Here is a 10,660-nt window from a genome sequence, read left to right as displayed (position 1 = left end):
TTGGTTCACAAAATAATACCCAATGTTTCTTGTAAACTTGAATACCTGGCCAAAAAAAAAATAATAACCAATGATATCACTGAATTTTTTTAATGCTGCTACATGATTTGTTGTGACTTAGAGATAGGATGGCCTTCTCCCACTGAGCTACAATCCAGGCCCTTTAATACGCTCTTTAAAGTTCCTTAGAAGCTCAGAACTGAAGAAGTGTGAACAGAAGGATTGAGAGTTTGAGGGCAGGCTGGGCTGCTTAGCCAGTTGGGAGCTAGTCTGGGGGCACAAGAGAGGAAAGAGGGAAAGGAGGAAGAGGCAGGGAGAAGGGAAGAAAGAAAGTGAGAGGAGAGTTAGAGGGGAGGAGAGAGGAGGAGAGGAGAAGAAAAGGGGGAAACCTTGTCTCCAAATGCAATGCTACTGATGATATTATAGGATGGGACTTAGGTCCATTTTTCATGTTTTTATCTCAAATCCTTTTTTAAAACTCTTTAGTTAAAACTGTAGCTAAAACAACACTTGTGAGATTCCTTTAAGCCAGAATTTAAAGGCTGATAGGAACACAAATGACCAGTTTCTAGAACTCAGGCCTCTTCCCTACAAAGCCCACAGCCACTTAGGTAAATGTAAGAACCAAAACACATTTCAGTGTTCTCTCTGTTCTGCCTTTAAGAGTAACCATGGCCCATTGGTAAGTGCCACCTAATATGTGGAAACTGATGAGGCATGTGGGAATTTAGAAGAAATTCAGAACTCAAAACCTGTTGAAAGACAGTTTACCTGACTACTCCTTTGTAGCAATGCAGGTATGGAGACAGTGAAACTCCCAAGTTCTCACAAAAGTCTACATTTCAAAATGAAATGCACTGGTAGGTAATCAAACATAATATAGAGTAAATGGGTATAGCATGATATAGAATAAACAAACAAAAAATGTTTGCTACCTTCACCAAGTCCTTCATCTGGAAGTTGAGGATCTCTTTACATTAACAGCCACAGAAAGAGAGAGAGAGAGAGAGAGAGAGAGAGAGAGAGAGAGAGAGAGGAGAAAAGGAAAGAAGGAAGGAAATGTTAAGTTACAAGGATAAGGAAACACAAAATAGCTATCTGTCTTCTCTTTAGAGTTATTAAGAAGCTAAAAAGTATTTTTTATCACCGACTTATTTCTAGGGTTGCGCCTAGGGTTTGAGCTCAGCCATTCACGCTTGCTAGGCAGCAGCTCAGCGAAACCTCTCAATGGACAGAGAAACAAAGTTTAGAGAGCTTGTCAAATGAAAGAAGTGCTGAAACTTAACCTGCTGTCCCCATATTTTCTGTTAGTTTAGATCTCATCTCCAGGTTTTACAACAAAGAACACCACCCCTCATGCATGTTTTGGGTAATCCCATCAGAAACCATGGTTTCTAAAATGGCTAGAGGTTACTAGACCAAATATATTTACCTAACTCAGAAAGCATGAAGACCCCAGACAAGGACCACTAGTGTTTCTTTTGTGGGAAACAGAACATTTTTCTCTTTTCCTTACTTGATCCTGTTCCATAAAAAAAGAATCCTTCCTTAAAATTGTACTTGGTAAAAATTCTTAGGAAGACCTGTTAAAATCCTGGACATTGCAGTTTTTGAAATCATGTGATTTTCCATGGAAACTGGGAAGCTGACGGAACCTCTCAGTCTCATCTGGCAGCAAAAGTAAAGTAGGACTGGAGGCATGGCTCAAGTGGTAGAGCACCCAGCAAACCTAAGACTCTGTGTTTAATCCCCAGTACTACCAAAAAACCTCATAACCAAAAGGAAAAATTTAAATTCCTTAGCATCCCTTCCCACAACAACAAAACAAAAACAGGAAAAGGTGTGTGAAATTGTTTATTGTGGGTTCAATAATTATTCGGACAAATAAAACCTATTGTTATGTTACATTTGTATTATTGTTGTATTTTTATTAATATTATTTTAAAGAAACAAAATCAGTTACATGCATTAGTGGACCATGAGGCTATGCTTTGAGATATGTGTACAATGTGGAATGATAAAATGAAGCCAATTAGCAGATCTGTTACCCCATCTACCTTTGTAGATTTTTCTTTCTTTCTCATTTTTCTTCCTTCCTTTTTTTGGTACCTTTATAAATAGACACTATAATTGTTGTTGTTGTTATTCATTAAGTAAGGTTATAAATACAATACCTCTTGGTCAATGTCACTCCTTCCGTAGTTTTCGCTCCTTTTTCTTTAATGGTTGTTTCTCCTACCTCACAATGATTAAAAGAAAGAGGAAGACAGGTGATAAAGATCTTAGGTTGAAGTCTCAATTTTCATTCAGTACAGGATCCTCTCTTATTTTCTGAACTTTTGCTTTTTGTATACTAGTTTATTTAAATCTGGCACAATTGTCTAATAAATTACTGCTTTCGTTTTTTTTTTCTTTTTGAGAAGTAGGAAGATACAATTGTCTTTAACTTTGTTATCACAAAGGTTAAGATTTTGAGGGAAAAGATATCACTTTACTTATTATAGGGTAACACATTCAAAATAAAAGAGTTTCAGGTGTGTGTGTGTGTGTGTGTGTGTGTGTGTGTGTGCACGCACGTGCACCTGCCAATCTTGGGACTTGATCTCAGATCCTGAGCACTGTTCCTGAGCTTTATTGCTTAGGGTTAGTGCACTACCACTTAAGTCACAGCTCCACTCTAGGCCTCTTAGTGGTTAATTAGAGATAAGAATCTCACAGACTTTGGTGCTGGGGCTGGTCTCTAACCACAACCCTCAGATCTCAGGATGACAGTTGTGAGCTACCAGCTCTAACCTGGCCTACCTGTTCTCAAACTCCTAGGCCATCCTCCTACTTCTACATTCTGAGTACCTGGGACAAACTGCCAGGCTTTTAGAGTTTAAATATTATTTTCATGGGTGATGCCAACAGTCTCTGAAGTCTGGTGTTTGGAAATCCTCCACCTGAAATTATCTATTGCCAGGTCTACTTTATGATAGCCAGTGCCAATGATTGAGCCTCTACAGATGCAAGGAGGGGAACTTCTCTCCCAGGAGGTAAGGGCCTGTGTTTTCAATTCAAGATGCAGAAAATTCTAACTCCAGAGGTGAAAGTAGGCTTGTGACCGTTACGTTGGCAGGGAAAAGCATGGGAATAACCAGATTATTAGCAGAGGAGGTATGAATTGTGGAGAATAACTTACCAAAGACTTGGAAGTGGATACATCTAGTGAGTCCCACCTGTCCTTTCAGTGGTACATTGAGACCGGAAGGCAGGACTGCAAGGACAATCTGAAATATGGACGTGTGCTTCGGTGCCTTTGTTTTAATAGAATTTAAGTTGTTTGTTTCAAAAAGAGAGCTGATAAAATGCCAAACTACTCCCAGTGATAAGTGGAAATGAAGGGAAAGCCTTTTCTTTCTTCAACTCATCAAGTAGACTCACAGTTCTCTGAAACTGAATATTGTGCCACACAAGTTTCTGAGCCTCCCCAGGAAATTCTGAGGTTTGGAAATGCCCATACCGGGCATCCAAAGCTACAAAAGACTTCTGAGGAGCCAGCCAGCATGAGTTGTGTCTACCACCCATCCTTGTGGTTGGCAGAGCCATTTTCTGTGTGATGTGCTACATAGACTGTTCTCCCTGGTCCTCTACATTCTCAGGAGAAACTGCTTGTTTCTAAAAATGTGTCCACAGGAAGCTATTACTAACAAATGTAAGATATTTATTTTAACCTATGAAAAGCATTATTACACAGAGTGCACTTTAAGACTTTTCCAGATGATTATCTTTATATTGTTATTCCCTTTTCATATTTATGTTGGTTAATAGGAAATTTTAGAGAGAGAATTAGTACCCCTAGTAGAAGATTAGGAAGTAAGTTTCATTCACTACTTTAAATAAGCTGTCTTAAATATGGTCACACTCTCCAAGAACAAACTGAAAATCCAGTTCTTAAATAGGATCCAGGAGAAAGTAGAAAGTAACACTCTACCTTGAAAATTACTTTAGATACACTACATGTGTCCTTGGGGATCTATGAGATTGAAACGCTTGTTACTAGGAAGTGTTTAAAATTCATCTTAAATGGAAATTTTTTTGTCCAGGGCCTATGTGTAAGCGAGAGTGAATGAAACTATTACAGTGATTCCCCAGGACCTTGGAATAACCTCACTAGTTTTGAAGTAATCCACGTAAGAGACACAGATTTATTTAACATGGGAAGATAATGCAGGGTTCAAGCAGGAGAGTGAATAGACTAGCAGTCACGGGTGACAAGCTGGGATCTCAATGGGGAGGAAGGGAGCGTGTCCTCATCACAGCGGGAATTTTCCAGTTCAGAACTGGTCACATGGATGAATGGTTACTTCGCAAATGCCCAATTGTCCTTTGATATTACTCAAGACTGGAAACGAAGGGTATGAGTTGCTTTACAAAGACTTACAAATAACAATGTCAAAAATTAAAAACAGACGCAATCTATTGTTGGACTATTCTATTCTGTCACAACGTTACATCATAGGTTAATTCTTTGAGGTAATTTTTGTTCTCTTACTATGATGTTTTTAAAAGATAAAAGAGTGAAAAATAATGTTGAATTCGAAATTGTGGCTTTAAATTAATACCAACTCATCAGTGCCTGATATGCCAGATGACCCAGACTCTGTTCCAGGTACAATGTAAACCACAGTGCCCAGACATATTCCCTGTGGATTTACTTCCCATAGGAAAGAAATTTTTATTTAAATAAGTAAAATACACCACATACTGCATAGTAATAGTTATTTTTAAAACCCTATATCCCCTTTAAATGAAACGCTAAAAAGGAGCCAACTGAAGGGCTCTTTTGAACATCAAATTTACTTTTTTGTTACAATTTGGCAACACAATCACTGAAGTATTATACGTTAATAATGTTTCTCAGCTTTCTGAGATGGGGCATACATAGTACCTCACATTTCTTAATTGAAAGACACTTCAATAAATGTAACGGCTGTTGCTATGTTACTGTTCAGAAGACTGGCGAAATGCAGTTAAAAATGCTAGTTTTCCTTCTGAAAAAGAACTGCTTAGCAGAGGATGGTTTCGATCCATCGACCTCTGGGTTATGGGCCCAGCACGCTTCCGCTGCGCCACTCTGCTAACAGCTGCTGGAGGAGCCAGAAATAATGTTTTCATTACCTTTGTTCCCATTGGTGGTCTCGAAGTATCCTTTTTTTTCTTGCCTCAGCTAAAATACTAAGCTCAAGAAATGTTGAATCGAAATATTCTGCTAGAGTGCCGACGTTTCTATAACGACTTGTGGGACGACGGACCTTCATCTGAAAAGGCGACTTCAGCTCTTTAATTTGTGGTCTGAAAGAATGAATAGAGTAGAAAAATCATGTTGAGACAGCAGATATAACTTCTGAAGTGGAAAAATATTTAAAGGTTATTTTTCACAAGCCGGGAAAAGGTTAAGTGCATTGGCCGGGAATCGAACCCGGGCCTCCCGCGTGGCAGGCGAGAATTCTACCACTGAACCACCAATGCCCACAAGTCTTACCTCTTACTAGCCTCCTAAAGGCTTGATAATACCATTATGACTACTGCTATTGCTATTCTTCTACTGTTAAAAAAAATTAAAATACTTTAAAGTCATCTCTTAATCGTAAAATAAAACTCATGATGCTCCCTTAAAAAAAGTACTAGTCCCGGCACTGAGGAAAACAAAACCACAAACTTTTTTTAAGACACAAGTTCCGAGTGTCCTGGACAAGGACCCCGGTGCCAGCGCACGGGCGGGCGGATTCGCGCTCGCCGGGACAGTGCGGTTGACTTGGGGCGAGTCCGGGGACTGCGGGACCGCGGGGAACCGGCTCCGTGAGGGTCCCCGGGCACCCGGCTTTCGGAAGTCTCCATTTGGAGACGAGGAACAGGTGGAGAAAAACTCAACCGCGGGGTGGGTGGTGGAGGGAAGGTGGGGTCGGGAGTGCGGAGGAGCGGGGCGGACAGGGAAGAAGAGGGCTCGGGAGGAGGAGGGAAAGGGGGACCGGGTGCAGGCTGCAAAAGAGAGGATGGCGGGAAAACCAGAGCGAAGAGAAACCCAGCGCTGCGGAGTACCCACCGGTCTCCCCGAAGGAAGCCGGGGGCTGGAGGCGGGGCGGGCCGCGGAGTTCGGAACCTTGGCCTGGACGCTCCTTCCAGAAAAGTCCTGGGCGAAGATCTCCTCCAAGGATCATTTCCCCTAAACGCACATAAAGACTAACTCGTACGAAAAGATTGTGTGGCACTGTCCGGAGGTATCACCACTTCGCCGCAGAAGCCAAAGAATAGATGTTACCCCACTGCAGCACCCGAGCTTTTAAGATAAACGTATAAAAGAGGTCAAACCAGCTCTTGGCCTGTTACACATATTAAAACTGGGATGTGACCTGTCAAAAAAGCTCCCTTTCCCTCCAGCCACCTGCCACGGGAGAGAGAGGAACTTCAGCCTTACATAAATGTTCTTTAAAAAAAAAAAAAGAGAGAGGGGGGTGGGGTGGGGAAGAAACATGGAAGGAAATTTCCTCAAAACTTTTAGGGTCTTCTTCTTCTTCTTCTTTCTTCTTCTTCTTGTTCTTCTTCTTGTTCTTCTTCTTCTTCTTCTTCTTCTTCTTGTTCTTCTTCTTGTTCTTCTTCTCCTTCTCCTTCTTCTTCTTCTTCTTGTTCTTCTTCTCCTTCTCCTTCTCCTCCTCCTCCTTCTCCTCCTCCTTCTCCTCCTCCTTCTCCTCCTCCTCCTCCTCTTCCTCCTCCTCCTCCTCCTCCTTCTTCTTCCTTCTTCTTCTTCTTCTTCTTCTTCTTCTTCTTCTTCTTCTTCTTCTTCTTCTTCTTCTTCTTCTTCTTCTTCTTCTTCTTCTTCTTCTTCTTCTTCTTCTTCTTCTTCTTCATCATCATCATCATCATCTTTAGCAACAGCAGCCCGACGCCAGATAGCTCAAGCCTGTAACCCTAGGTATTCAGGAGGCTGAGATCTGAGGCTCAAGATTCCAGACCACACACAGACAAATTCGAGAAACTATCGCCAACCGGGAAAAAGCCAGTACTGGAAGCATAGCTCAAGTGGGAGAGTGCCAGCAACGAATGAAAAAGTTGAGCAACAGAGAAAGGTCTTGAGTTAAAGCCCCAATACTGGCATGAAAGGGGGTCGGGGCGGAATGCATGGGGGCTAGGTGCGGTGGTACATGCCTATAAATGCAGCTACTCAGGAACCCAAGGCAAGTGGATTGCAGTTTAAGGTCAGCCCGGACGAAAGTGAGAGGCTGTATTTGAAAAACACTGTGAATATGGTTCGAAGCCAACCCAGACAGGAAAGTCCATCAGACTCTTGTCTCCAATTAACCATCACAAACCCAGAAGTGGAGCTGTGGCTCAAGTGGTAAGAGCTAGGCTGAGCACAAAAGCTCAGACACAGCATCTGGGGGTCCTGATTTCCAGCCCCAGGACCAGCACAGAACAAACAAGTAAGCAAACAAACAACAAAAACCCATCACAACAAAAGTCTCTACCAAATTATGTTCTAATGTGATCACAACACTTGGCATCCCTTCCAGCAAATAGGAACATGAGACATTCTGCCCTGTTTTATCTGTCTCAAGAAATAATCAACACATGCCACAATATTGATGGTATATTTTCCTCTTTACTCAATTCAAACACTTTCTAGGTTTGTTTTAAACTTGTATTTGTCTTTTGTTGTATTTAGATATTTATTTCCAAACATTTGAAAATATGGAGATTTTTCAAACACCTTCTCCTATTGCTATTTTTTTTAATTTTTACTGTTGTTAGAGAACATTATATATGGTACTTGAGTCATTTAAAATGTATTGTGAAAAATTTTAGAGCCAAGAATATGGTCTATCATAGTTAAAGTTCTGTTCACACCTGGAAAGAATATATATTCTGCTGATGTTGGGTGAAATCTTTATAAATGTCAAATATAGCACTTTGGTGGATAATATTGTTCAGGTCTTCTGTTTACTTATTGATTTTTGGTATACTCTCTTATTTAGAGAAGAGTTCTGAAGTCTAGTATAATCATGCACTCTTCTATTTTTCTTTTTGCCTCTATCAGATTTCTTGTTTGAAGTTTTGCTGTTACGTATATACATGTTTGATATTCACTTCCCACCATGTACTTCATGGACGGAGTCTCTTTCCTTCCTTCCTTCCTCCCTCCCTCCCTCCCTCCCTCCTTCCCTCCCTCCCTTCTTTCTTTCTTTCTTTCCTTCCTTGCTTCCTCTTCTTTTTTGTATTGGTCCTAAGGCTTCAAGTCATGGCCTGGATGCTGTCCTCAAGCTTTTTTCCCAAGGCCATCACTTTATCTCTTGAGCCACAGATCTACTTCAGGTTTTTTGGTTGTTAATTGAAGATAAGAGTCTAATAGACTTTCCTGCCTGGGCTATTTTATTAACTGACTTTTGGGTGAATATAAGCAGATAGAAACAAGTAGAATTGCTTTACCATCTTAGTACTCCAAAATATGGGAAAGTATAATGAGAATTGTTTGCAAATTCTACACAGAAACTAAAGAATAGTGTTCATATCAATCTAGAATTCTATAACATAGAGATAATTCCATGTTTTTTGTTTTAATTAATGCAAAATAGATTTAAGTAATGTAATATATAAAACGTATATATGTATATATTTACACATAACTCACAGTGAAATACTTATAGGATTATATATAACATACATACAGCTACATATTTACATGCAACTCTTTGCAAAATATGCAACGAATTAGTTATTAATTACTTTTAAATTTACCATTATGTGATATCAATTACACACTCATCTTTTAAAAGGCCTCAACAGCTATCATTCTCAGTTATCTGCTAATTTTCTGTTTTTTTTTTTCTTTTTTCTTTTTTTGCCAGTCCTGGGCTTGCACTCAGGTCCTGAGCATTGTCCCTGTAATCTTTTTTGCTCAAGGCTAGCACTCTACCACTTTAGCCACAGTGCCACTTCTGGCTGTTTTCTATATATGAACCCAGGGCTTCATGTATAGGAGGCAAGCACTCTTGCCACTAGGCCATATCCCCAGCCCCTGCTAATTTCCTTATAATTTTTTTTTCCTGAATCAAGGTCTTGCTATGTAGCTGAGACTGCCCTCTAATTCAAAATATTTTCCAAGGATGGATCTAATCCCAGATGATAATTTAGCAGTTACAGATGGCCCTAACAGCCTAAGGTTCAGTGCTGGAATTCCCCTCAGTGCACACCATGCCCATCTTCTCATCATTCTCTAAAGGGTCCATGACATTGATTTGCAAAGTCTGCCTCAGGAAATTTGGCCTGCTATTGATTAACACTTCAAGAATGGCATTCACTTCATGTTCCCTCTTAGATACAGTTTGTTAGTGGTTTGTCCCTGCTTGACAGAGAAGTGTAGGAACTCAGCAGAACTTTTCATTTATTTTAACAGCACAGCAGTTCTGAAAGACGGGTCTCAGATGAGTGACATCAGCATTGCTTTGAATTTTGAAGAACTGCAAATTATCAGGCTCATTTAAGACCTGCTGCATTAGAAACTCTGGTGGTGGAATGACTCCTAATGATCTGAGTTTTAAGAGCTCTGCAAGTGCCTCTGACACATATTAAAGTTGTAAGATTCACACTATTGTTAGAATGACACAGAGGTAAAAATCTAAGTGCTGAAAAGTTTTGAAGAGAAAGGTTAATTGTATTTTTTCAATTGTTGTATTTTCTGTTTCTACGATAGACATGTGAGAAGAAACAATGGAAGACTAGAGAAAGGAAGACAGTGAAGAAGCAATTTCAGAGTTAAAAAGGGGAAATTATTTTTAAAATATAAAAAATTATTTTTAGGGGCTGGGGATATGGCCTAGTGGCAAGAGCGCCTGCCTCCTATACTTGAAGCCGTGGGTTCAATTCTCCAGCACCACATATACAGAAAATGGCCAGAAGTGGCGCTGTGACTCAAGTGGCAGAGTGCTAGCCTTGAGCAAAAAGAAGCCAGGGACAGTGCTCAGGCCCTGAGTCCAAGGCCCAGGACTGGCCAAAAAAAAAATTTTTTTTTTTATTTTTAAAACATTTAAAAGCACTTACTTTATTCAGTTCTAGCATGAAGCATTGCTTTCATTTAGCAGATAAAATAGAATAAGACTTCTATTTGGGAGAAGTAGAAATGACAGGAACAAGAGAATGAAAGAGATGAATAAAAATGTGGAAGAAAAATCATTGTGGATTTTAGTATTTTATGACATGGGGATAGTGTCAAAAATCCAACCTAGGGCTTATACTTATAACTAGGAAGAGGGGGCTTGAGTAGATCTATAAACTTCTCTTAGATCTACAAATGCCTGATAGAAATAGTGTGTGTATATATAATTTTTTTATTTAAGGGGAAAGAACCCTAAACTCCTTTTCTAGTCTTGGCCATACACATATCAGTGTTTAAAACTTAAGAAATGAAAGCTTTTAAGGTTGCACAATTTGCATAAATCATAAAAGAACAATTCTCAAGAGCTGTGAAACAAATGTATTTGAAAAATAGAACAGATTTACAGTTTTCTATTCGTGATATTTTCTCTGAATCTCATTGTCATAGCTCTAAATCTGGTAAGAACACATCATTTACATTATTAGGTTATATAGACTTTGCCTTCAACAAGGCTTACCATCTGGGCATTTC

At 39.8% G+C, this 10,660-nt stretch overlaps 2 non-coding genes across 2 annotated transcripts; both read right to left on the bottom strand.

The window, feature by feature from the left end:
* Nucleotides 1-5,049: 5,049 nt before the first annotated feature.
* Trnam-cau lies at nucleotides 5,050-5,121 on the bottom strand. Its single transcript has one exon. It is a non-coding gene; the product is annotated as a tRNA-Met (tRNA).
* A 319-nt stretch (nucleotides 5,122-5,440) lies between these two features.
* Nucleotides 5,441-5,511, bottom strand: Trnag-gcc. Its single transcript has one exon. It is a non-coding gene; the product is annotated as a tRNA-Gly (tRNA).
* Nucleotides 5,512-10,660: the final 5,149 nt, after the last annotated feature.

The sequence above is a fragment of the Perognathus longimembris genome, chromosome 6, assembly GCF_023159225.1.
Source record: "Perognathus longimembris pacificus isolate PPM17 chromosome 6, ASM2315922v1, whole genome shotgun sequence".
Classification (NCBI taxonomy): Eukaryota; Metazoa; Chordata; class Mammalia; order Rodentia; family Heteromyidae; genus Perognathus; species Perognathus longimembris.
Note: the sequence above shows the minus strand (reverse complement) of the source record. Positions and strands in the feature narration are given on the sequence as shown.